Source organism: Lepidochelys kempii, chromosome 7, assembly GCF_965140265.1.
Source record: "Lepidochelys kempii isolate rLepKem1 chromosome 7, rLepKem1.hap2, whole genome shotgun sequence".
In the NCBI taxonomy this organism is placed as follows: domain Eukaryota; kingdom Metazoa; phylum Chordata; order Testudines; family Cheloniidae; genus Lepidochelys; species Lepidochelys kempii.
The window spans coordinates 15,514,137-15,525,765 of NC_133262.1; positions in this window are offsets into that span (position 1 = coordinate 15,514,137).

Consider the following 11,629-nt stretch of genomic DNA (forward strand, 5'->3'; position numbering starts at 1 on the left):
TTCTGCAGTGTGAAGCTTTCTATTTTCTTAAAATAGCTTTTAATGCTGAAATAAACAAGACCAAAATAAAGCAATTTGGCCTGCATTTAAGCAGAGATCATATTTGAGTATCTTTATACCAAATGGGGGGGTCCAAATTGTTCTGATGCTGGAATAATCATGCTGAAGAAGTGAGGATTCAGGATCGTCATGAGATTTGGCCCATTTGTCAACTCTTTTAAAACAGTTACTAGTAAGTGGTATCAAAACATATGACAGGATATCTCCCCAGAGAAGTCAGATCGCCTCTCAGTGTCTCCATTTCTCATTGGTAAAGATAATGCTACTTCTCCTTTGTAAAGTCCTTTCAAACTGATGGATAAAAAGCACTATAGAAGTGCTAAGTACTATCATTATATGTCTTACATTGAGGAATTGCATTCTCTGCCAATGTGAATGTTCTGGGCATGCATCTGGGGCCAGGCATATCAATTACATTCACTTTCTTTTCTTTTCTTTTCTTTTTCTTAACAAGTCACCTGTAAGAAATCACAGGCATAAGGATGTGTCTACCACGATATTATTATCTGTGACTCATCCAAGATGCAGATAAAATTCCACATGCAAGAGGTATGGTCTGATCCTCCTCCTACCCAAAATTAATGGCAAAACTCACATTGATTTCAATGGGAGAAAGTAGGGCCACTCTGACCAGAAAAAGAACAGCATTTTTAACCACAGCATCATTTTTAACAAGTACTGTTCAACACAGTGGGCTGACCTGTAGCTTTATCACAAGCCCTGTGTATGGGGAAACGTGTTAATGTGTCATCTCAGGAGCAGTACAGGGATAGAATCATGTATCTGAGAGGCAGTTTCCTCTCTCATCACTCTGGGTAGAGGAGGTAATTTGTTGCTTCTATAAAAATGCAAATTACTACCCCTGTGCTGGCTGGTGCTTTGAGATCAGACCCAAGGCTCAACCCACTCTCTGCCCTCCTGTGAGGGAGCGGCAGGTGCACAGTGCCTGCTTACTCCTGTGTACAGGAACCCACAGTCCTGTTACACACAGGGGCAAAAGAGGTGGGTTCTGACCATTCCTTATACCCATATATGGGCAAGTCAGACTCTAACCCAGTAAAACAATAATCAGCTGTCCCAGTGCATCCAGTACTTCTATTGACACCAATGAGGGGTGTTTGGGGGTCTATTAGGAATGCAGGATCATGTCCTAATAATAAAAGAAATCTTTACTAATTCAGTGAGCTACAGTTACAAATATTTAATGTCATCTTGATCTGTACAGATTAGTTTTGTGAAACAGCAAGAAGCAGCCCCCTGAAGTCAAGGAGAAGGAATTTTTTGCTGTCTTTAGAACTTGGATAGGAACACTACTAGATGTCATTCCTTAGCCTGAAAGTGTCCTCTGTGTTAAAATGACAGTGCTGGGAGTTTTCATAAACATTGTTTCCATTTATCGGTCATTTGTCTCTTTTGTCCTGTGACATACTCAGAAAAGCTACAGAGTGAAGGAAAAACAAATAAACATGAATTTAATTATAAAACCAAATTGCTTTTGGGGTCAGAAAACATAAATGTTCCTTTTATTTTTGAGTAATTATCTTTGCCCCATGCAATAATGATTCCCTATTTAAAATACAAAGGAATTACCAGCAACTTGCTTTCTTCCTCCCTTTATCCAGTGCAGTGGTAACTGTAGGACAATAGCTCATTTTCAAAGTCAGACACTTATAGAAATCAAAACAATCTGTGGAGCAATTCTCCTGTATTAAAACTGTGTGCTTTAAAATGTATCATTGGGGAGTTCAAAAAAACCATCTCTCAGCCAATGAACATTGTGCTTCTCTGGTGTATCCTGCTTGTTTGGTCTTATTGCTTCTTTTCCTGAGTTCTTTGGTGCAGTATTTCTATACTTTCATCAAATAAATTTGGGTTCTAATTCCCCCCTCCTTGACGGCAGGACTCAACAACAACATAATGCAATTAGCTTATGAGCAAACTCCGCTTTTGGTTCACGTTCTGATGCTGTTTGAGTGCTTGTATTAGTTTATTTATTAGTAATGAATCTGCTGCTAAGTCAGCTGTAAATTCAGACAGCTCATTTTTTTCCACTTAAGGCCTAATTGTGCAGCCTCTTTACTCATGGTGAGTAATACCTTACTCCAGGAATAGTCCCACTGACTTCACTGAGTAGTACCAGTAAGGTACTACTCAGCATGAGTAAGTAGGTCAGAATCAGGCTTTTGGTGAAGTGTATGGGGTAGAGGTAACTGGGAAGGGGAAATTGGTAAATGTCTGTTTTATGATGTACAAAGCAAGACCCAAAAGGCTTTGTTTTGTTTTTTTATTTCAGAAATACCAAGCATGTCAAGTCTTGTTTTCCCTAATTTGCTGGAAGTCTCCCATGGAAGACCTAGAGAAGTGGATTAGGAGCTTTCTCTGGCCTTAAATGTAGAAGCTGAGATATTGTCTCTTTTTTGCCTAGAATTTCTCACCATTGCTATGATTGCTTCACCTCCCCGTTGGTAGTAGCGATGGGAGTGCTGGCATGGAGAAGGCCTTGATAGCTAGGGGTATTTTGATTGACACTCCAACCTGCTTTGACTAAGATTAGACAGCCCTGTTCTTAAATCACTGGCAACCTCTTGGTGCTGTGCCTACACTCTCACTTCTTCCGTTGCTGCGACTGGTGCAGCTGAACTAATGGTAGCAAAGGTGAGAAATTACAGACAAAAGTCCTAGTTCAAACCCAACCATAGAGATTCAAATCCTCCAGACTGTTTGAGATGGTCCTTTGGCATCAGAGTTAAGGGAGTAACGGAGAGGCGGCATGGAAATGGTTCTGTTGTTCTATGGCAAACAGAAGACTTAAACCTTCTGCTTAAGCAATCGAGCATCTTTTGCATCTGATGAAGTCACGTATTTGCTTTAAATAACAAGACACTTAAGGCCCAGAATAATGCCCCCAAAGGATACAAAACAGTAGAGTGGTTCAACAGCAAAAGAAAAGCCTCACATCAAGTGTTTGCACCATGCCTTTTATTTGTAGTCTTAAAATACACACGTTATTGGGTTAATAACTGGTTGTACCACAGTTCCCCTCTGAAAAGACTGAAGTGGTATTTCCTCTATCGTAATTTTTACAATGTGTCATCTGCGACTTCCTGAGCAGTTCTTCTTTGTCACTCCGTTCTGCACACCTGTGTCTGAGCTAACCTGGGAATTAACCCCTTGCTTGCTGGTGATTAGAAATAGAACTCTGAACCCTATCTCGGACACTGACCCTGAATGTACATTATTGCAGATGACAGGGCAGTTGCAATAGAGTCAGTTTATCATGATTCTGAATGTGAGCTTTCCTACATTGTTTTTAGGAAGCAACAAATTAGAAGTGAAATTCAGTCGTTAAAGGCAGGACATGTTAGTTATGCCCAGGAGTCTGGAGGGCTGCCAATTTGAATAGATTCCATTGCCAGATATGAAAGTGCATTTATGGTCATTTATAGCAACATCATGCTCACTTGATCTACTGTATTTAGTCATGTCTACTGCCTTTACTGACCCGAATGCGGTTTTACTGCATCACAGAGCTAACTCAGCTGTTGGGGAGCAAGTGACATTCTATTCTGGTGTGCACTAACAGAAAATTGTTAACTAAATTTCAGTTCCAGGTCTATATTGCACCCACCTACGCAATCACATGGATGAGTTACATAGGTGCCACTGAGGGTAAAATTTGGCCTGCAGAATCTTTATTTACTGATGAGGCTATACAAACCAGAAAGAACAGAGCTTACTTTTCAGATCCTAGGGTAAGTTTGTAGGGCTCTTAGTTAGGGAAAAATCCATCTTTATAGCTGTGCAAAGTTAATAAGGTTTGATGAAGAAAAATAAACAAGAAACTCATATTATTTTTTTTTAGAGCAGTGCTCCTCATTAAGCACTCATACATTTTTGGTTTGAGTGGATGAGAATTCAAGAGGAGAATGCATAGACATCCTTCTGATATTGGGTAATGAGTTCTACCTTTACAAAAAAAAAAACACACCAAAATTCAGGGACCCTTTATCTATGTCTTGACTTGTGCGTAAGCGTCAGAGCTCTGTACCTTGACTTCTAGATGTTCAGCTCAGTAGCAATAATGATGACTGGTACAGACTTGTTTTTTTATGAAGAATCCATATGCTGATAAAATAGCAAACACTGGATTTGTCATATTGTCGTAATCAGACCACTGGCTCATCAACATTGGTGTCCTTTCTCCAGTAGTGGGCAAATACTGGATGCTTTAGAGGAAGGTGAAAACAAACAACAAGCAAATAGGCAACTGCTATAAAATGGTCCTTGCCTTTTGTCTAATGCTGTACTTGGGGTGGAGAGACAAAGAAGGGGAAATGCTTTCTTGAGTTTAATGCCAGTGAAAGTGTTGCAGCCAACACACTGTGTAATATAACTTTGAGATGCCCCTGTCACTAACAGTTAAGCATAGCAGTTTAAGCACAGCCTGTTAACTCCTTTACTCTTTCCAGGATCTGTTAAATCCTTGCATTTGTTTCATATTTATTTTTCTCACATCTGATTTTCTTGTGGTTTATTTGGCTGATCTAACATTATTAGACTATCAGTGTTTTTCTGCCATCATTCCATTCTTTGGAACAGTTATTACATACTTTCCCCCTGTGAACCTCTAGCTAAAGCTCTGCAGAGCCTTGGACTTAACTATATTTTTTGTGCCTTAATCCTTTTCCCCACAACAGTGCATTTTTATGTCACAGATTTTTGAAATTCTTGGCTATCGTGATGGGAGTTCAAATGGGATGTGACAGCCAATAGAAACCCCCATGCTAGAAAGCCCCGAACCAAGTTCTAGTAGAAGCATCCCTCTGAAACAAGGGTCCGGAACATGTATTTTCAGGGTGAATTGCCTAAATTGGATTCCTTATTTTCTTTCCTTGGCAGGGAGAGAGTCTTTGGACCACACGCTGGAGGGGGGCAGCTGAACCAATGGCAGCTCAGGAAAGCGCTTTTGACTCCACCATGCATTTACAAGAGATTCCTTTGATCTGACACAGAGTAACGTTTTCCCCTTGCAAAGTCTCCGGGAGCCGCGCGGCGTGGGCGCATGCTGGGAGTTGTAGTGCGGCTTTTCCGCCTCTGTCCCCGGCGCTGGGTGGCGTCCTGAGCCCGCCGGGGACTACATTACCCAGGTCGCCGCTCGGGCGTATTTAAGCAGCTACGGAGCGACTCTAAAGTGCAGTAACCATGTGGATGTGCTGCTGAGCTAGCTGTGGGCTGAGATTAACCCTCGTCAGCCTCCATCCCTAACGGGACGCAGCGGGGCTGCCTCGGGAACATGGGATTACAAAGCGGCTGCTAACCCTCTCCTTGCTGCAGCGTCCAGGCAGGCGGAGCCCCTTGTGCAACCAGGTAAACCAGGGGCAGGCTGCAGGGGAGTGACCTAGACCGGGGGCAGCTGAACTTTCTCGTGGGAGACCCAGGGCTGCAGCTTTGTAATGTCCCCCCCCCACCCCCGGCTCACTTTCATGGCAGGCTTCAGTCCTGCGCTGTGTTACATGTCCTCTGATCAGCCTGGGGGCTGGGATGGAAGTAATGACCGATCAGATAGCAACCCCTGCCCCTCCCTCGCCAAGTTTGGGACCGTGCAGCAGCAGGAAATAGTTTTGGGGGTGGGGAAAGCAATCAATCAGTCTGCCTTGGAGACGATCGGTTTAAATGAACAAGAGGCCAACTTCGCGTCTTCTGATGCATGTAAAGTGGCGGGGATGGGGGGGAAGACTGTGTGTGTATGTATGTATATATATATATATATATGAAAGAGATACATGGAGAGCTAGCATTAAAAGGGAGCTTTAGAAAAGTGGAGGAAAGAGGGGTGGCAATGGGAGTAGCAATAAAGAAGAAGTAATGGGAAATAGGTGTAAACCAGTGTAGTCAGGTGTCTGAACTATAGAGTGGCGTATTGCAAACGGCTGCTTAATGGAATAGCTAGTAGATCGGAATACCTTCAGATTACATTTTTCTGGTGGCTACAGGTCCTTACGCAAGGTGGCATTGGATAGCAAACTTCTTAACTAATCTTGTGGAAAATATGTGTTTAAGAGGTTAAGTGATTAGTCTAATTGCTTTTGGTATTTTGAAAATCAGATGGAGCAGCTGCAGGCTGAAAATTGCCTTCTGTTCATGTGTAGCAACATAAGGAAATGTGTTTTATCTTCCTGAAACTAATGTCTTTAATTTTTAGCAAGTTAACCCATCTGTCACAGAGGTTAAGAGTTCTGGTCATGATATCTGTTCTTTGCTTCCCACCTTCGGAGTGCTGCAGGGCCGATCATTCAACCTGACCTGACAGGTGGGCAAGGGCACTTGGCAACATGGTCCCAAAAAGTTCACACAATCCCATCACCGAAGAGAAGGGAGTGCATTGCTCCCAAGAGGTAACGTTTTCCCTTGGTTTAGAGCTTGGAGTAGCACATATGGACAATAGAGACTTGCTGTGTCCAGTCCTTTTAGGCTGGAGAAAAGATTGCAGCAGTTGAGGGCCAGGGTGCCTGAGAATCTTAGAGCATCACCCCATAAAAACCAAACCAAAATAAAATACTTAAATACATGCTTTATAATAGCAACTTATCTGGAATGCTTTACAGCTGGCATAATGCAATAGCTTGTGGTTTAACAGGAGGAGGAAGTAAGGGGCCTTTCCTATAAAATATTATGCTGCTATATTGAATGTAGTGTTGAAAGGAAGCATCTGTTGTTTACTATTTACCATTTATATAAAACACACTGATTTACCTCTCAGATGTGTTGTATTATTTACTAGCTGCATTTCATAAATGCTGAAACTGAGGCACAGAAGTGAAGTGACTTGCACAGGGCTGAAGAGGGAGTCAGTGGCAGAGACAGGCTTGGAACTTCAGAGTTCCTGCTTCCCAGCCTCCTGATTAGCCCATAAAATTGCAGTGTCTGAATACTGGAAAACAATTTTATGTGATTGAACAATTGCTACTTTCAAGTTGTATTTAAATATTTGTTCTGAATAACAGAGTTTAGCTTAAAATGTGCAAGCTACATCTGATTGTTGGGGGATTTTTCCTTCAAAAACCAACCTGAGAAATCTGGAAGTTATTAGACAGCATTAAATTGTTCTGTAAGTCACTCAAATATGAGGGACACTTGGGCCTCTACAATGATGGTTTAAGGAGTGGGTGTGTGTCAGTTAAACTTTTCTTAGCCATTTTTTAAAAAATACTTGAGACGTAATTACAGGGATGTTTGTATTATGTAAATACATGTGAATGCTGTTGCAGACTTGGCTATAGATCTTATTCTTAAATGGTCAAAATCTGGGCAATTGTGGGTGGATATTTCTGAGGGTTTGGTAACTAGTCTAGCAGTCTAAATATTTAGCTGTTTCCTGGACTACAATAACTGGACTATATTTAAAAAAAAAAAAAGTTAAATGCTTCACAGCTCTGTGCTATTTGCATCCTGTTGATAAAAGCCTAATTATTGCTAGTTGCTGTGTACATTTTTGAATATGGTTGCTTGTTGTTTTTTAAGTCTGTCTTATAGTTCATTCATTTGAATGTGTAAATATGTTACAGCTGGCATAATGCAATAGCTTGTGGTTTAACAGGAGGAGGAAGTAAGGGGCCTTTCCTATAAAATATAATGTATGTAACAGTCATCTTAGTGCAGCAATTGTGGTTCAGCTGGCAGGCTCTTCCCTCTGGTACATGCGCAAACCTATATGTGCACTTATTGATCTTTGTGGGATTTGTCTTTATATATTTGGGGATAGAATCTGGCTCTATGTGGGAATAATGTTGAAAACAAAACTGTTCCAGTTGTTGCATCTAACGTATCTTTTGTCACACAGTCCAACAGCCTGGATTTGTGCAGTCAATTTAGAGTGGAATGTACCACAATATGTGTAGTAACAAATCCGAAAAGGAGGAACTTCTAATACAAGCCCAACCACAACAAAGCTGCTGCTCCCTAAATTCAGGCATTGCTCAGCTTCAGTAGTTTGGCACAGCGAGCGTATTTGTTTAAATATTGGTATTCCATCATGATCTCTTAGACCTCTGCTCAGAACATACTGAACAAACTTCTATTCCTCCCCCCTGGATTGTTTTTGCTTAGACAGCTGAATGAATGTGTACTCCACAGACAAGTAAATGGCATAACTCCTGCCCCAAAGAGCCTACAGTCTAAATGCCCAATCTTGCATATTTGTGTGAATAAAGGTTACAAGATTGGGCTCTTAAGGTTTAACCTCTTAGAACTATGGTTATGGGTCTCTTGGATACGTTGAAGAGGGCTTGTCCATTGGTTAAGGCCCCACTGTGCTCTAAACTAATTTCAAGACACAGAACATCTTCCAGGTTCTAAATAAATTGTCTAAAATGACACCATTATTACTCGTATAAATTCTTTGCTTCTGTTAATGTGACAGATAATGTGTTTGGCTGTTGTGCTCATAGTGAAGAGCTGGTGACCTAACACTAGCCTGACTGCTACTGACAATTGGTGCTCCCATTGAAAGATTTGGCGTGACAAGGCATTCTGTAAATTGCACTTGTTGTCCAAGAAAATATCAACATTAAAGAAGTTCAGCTCAATGAAAAACTGGGCTTGGAAGGGGGTTTGTGTATGTGGAAATCCATGCATGTGAAATTGAAAACGGGGGGAAGATTATGATTGAGAAAAAACTACTCAAATGCTGTTCAGAACAAGATATTAAAGGATGACTATCAAGTTGGTTACATTCAAAATCTGACATATTTCTAATAGGTTCTCTCTTGGGTGAATAATCCAGTTTGAAAAATAACATTGTTTTTCTGTTAAATCCACCCTTCTTTCATTGAGATTAAAAATTGTTTGTTTTTTGCTGGCTGTGCAACAGGAGTCAATAACTATTGAAACACGGAGCTGTCTTGACCCCTTTGCTGATGAAGTAAATAGTAAGGTTGGCTTGTGTTTGCCTTGGAAACAGGAGAGGAGACAAAGTGTGGGAAATGGCATCTTTTTAAAAATACCAGCAATGGAGGGCGAAAGAGAGCTCTAAAGTAATGAACCCCTTGTCAGTGGGTGTCCTGCTTCTGGTTGGCAAGGTCATGCTGTCCTTGGGCAAACTCAATTCAATGGCAAGGGTGCGTTGAGACTAGTAAGTAGAGAGTTGTGATTTGCAATTATGGCCTGTGGGCATAAACATGGAGGAATCTGCCAGTCTTATAATAGCACTTGGGTTCAAGATCCTTTCAGATCCCATGAGCAAAGTAGGGTATTGCAAAGAATCTATAGAGTCAAAAAGAGCATAGGAGGTGATGTTGGCAGTGAATTCATCACTTCACTTTGTGACTCCTCAGAAATACCATAGTATTCTAGGGCAGTGGTTCTCAACCAGGGCTCCAGGGTTCCCTGAGGGGCTGTGAGCAGGCTTTAGCAGGGTCCGCCAAGCAGGGCCAACATTAAACTCACTGGGGTCCAGAGCAGAAAGCTGAAGCCCAGAGCCCCGTCATCCGGGATTGAAGTCGAAGCCTGAGCAACGTAGCTTCGTGTGCGCCCCAGGCAATTGCCCTGTTTGCTACCCCTAACGCTGGCCATGGCTGTTATATGCAGGAAAAAACAGTTGTTGTGGCACATGTGGGCCATGGAGTTTTTATAGCATGTTGAGAGGGGCCTCAGAAAGAAAAAAGTTGAGAACCTATGTTCTAGGGTGATCACCCCAGACACTGAAGTCGCTCTGTTGTGTGATAGGATGTTTAACATTGTAGGGTGGGGTTTTTGTTTTTTGTTTTTAAAAATAAGGGTGGTCCTGAACCATCTCACAGAATGGGAATGTGGGAGGAATAGCTATGGAAGTGCCTTTTTTCAGATAAAATGGAAAACCAAGGTTCCAGTCACGTATGGTCACTTCTTGTAAGCGGAGGGGTGCTAGCCCAATTCCAACTTGGGTGATCTACCTGCTGCTTATTAGTTAGTTATTTATTTATTTTTATTTTATTTATTATTTGTTTGTATACAATTGTCACTTAGTTTGCAGTCTCAGCACAGAGTATGAGGATTGACTGGGCATAAAGACAGAACTCCTTTCTCAACTTTATGGGTGGCTGCCTCTCTTTCAGGGTTGAGGCATCTTGTCAGGGCATCATGGGGAGGTGTGCTGCACCTGTTCTGTAGCTTCATCCTCCTTGGCTGCCAAGCTAGTGTCTTTCAAGAGACAAATTCATATGGGAAAAATGAAGCTAATACAAGCAAATAGAATCTAGAGGCCCCAACTGAGATTTGGGCACAGTTTTTCTAGGCACCATACATATGAAACAATTCCTATCTTGAAGAGCTGACAAACCAGAGTGGGAAGGGAAATGGAGGCACGGATAAGTAAAGTGACGTGCCAGATGTCATAAAATCCAAGAATCAGGGAATTCGACTGGGATTCAATCTGCTAGATCATGTTGCTTGTCATATATCTAAAGTGTCTCCCACAGCAGCTTCAGTTGGATGCAATATTCTTCCTTTCCTGCCTAAAATTAGCATCCAGTGTTGTATGCTGGCTTCAGTCTCACCCCAGAGGAGGCTGCACCTCAGAGTGACATGAGCTTCGTAGGTGTAATTGATGTACTGATTTGCAAAGCACCCTGGGATTTTGTGGGATGAAAGGTGTCCTATCAATGTAAATCTTGCTTGGGCTACATTTGAAGGGCAGGGGGTATCTTGAGACCCCATAGGAAATAGCGCAATGCTAGTACTTGTACTGTGTCAGCTACTCCAGCTGCTGTTTGTTTGTTTCTAAAGGCTGTGTGGGAGAGAGAGGGAGGAAAGGCCGTTTCACCAGATGAGCTTATGGAAAGCAGAGGGGCCTACAGCTACGTAACATGCCAACGGCACCATCATTTTCTAAAGTTCAACATTCCCATCGTTTTTATATGGACACAATGTTAATGCTCAACACTTTAATCTGGTTTCATGAGATCTTCCTTGCAAGAGTCCCTATTGTACATGGGGTATTAAAGACCATTCTTTAGAGAAGGTTGGCTGGCTTTTGTTGCTGCTGAAATAAGCTGTCAAACTCATTAGCTTTGATTATTCTTTTGGACTGAAGCTTTTTCTGTACTCTTGTGTTGGGTCACTTATAATGCGTGGCTGAGGAGATGGAGGCTGAGTCCATGACCAATGCCTAGAGCTGTCTTAGATGGTAGCGTACAGTGTAGTATATGCTAGCTGCATACTAACTGAATTGGGACTTGGTAGATGGAGGATTGGGAAGATCAGTGGACCTTACCTCTAGGTGGCTAGGTCAAATCCTGTCTAGGAAAGCAGTAACCCACAGTGGATATTTAGTGACATTAGTCTAGTTCCCAGTGGACAGGTGGGGACGCTACAAACCACCAGTACAATTGTCACTTAGTTTGCAGTCTCAGCAGAGAGTATGAGGATTGACTGGGCATAGAGACAGAACTCCTTTCTCAACTTTATGGGTGGCTGCCTCTCTTTCAGGTTTGAGGCATCTTGTCAGGGCATCATGGGGAGGTGTGCTGCACCTGTTCTGTAGCTTCATCCTCTTTGGCTGCCAAGCTAGTGTCTTTCAAGAGACAAATTCATA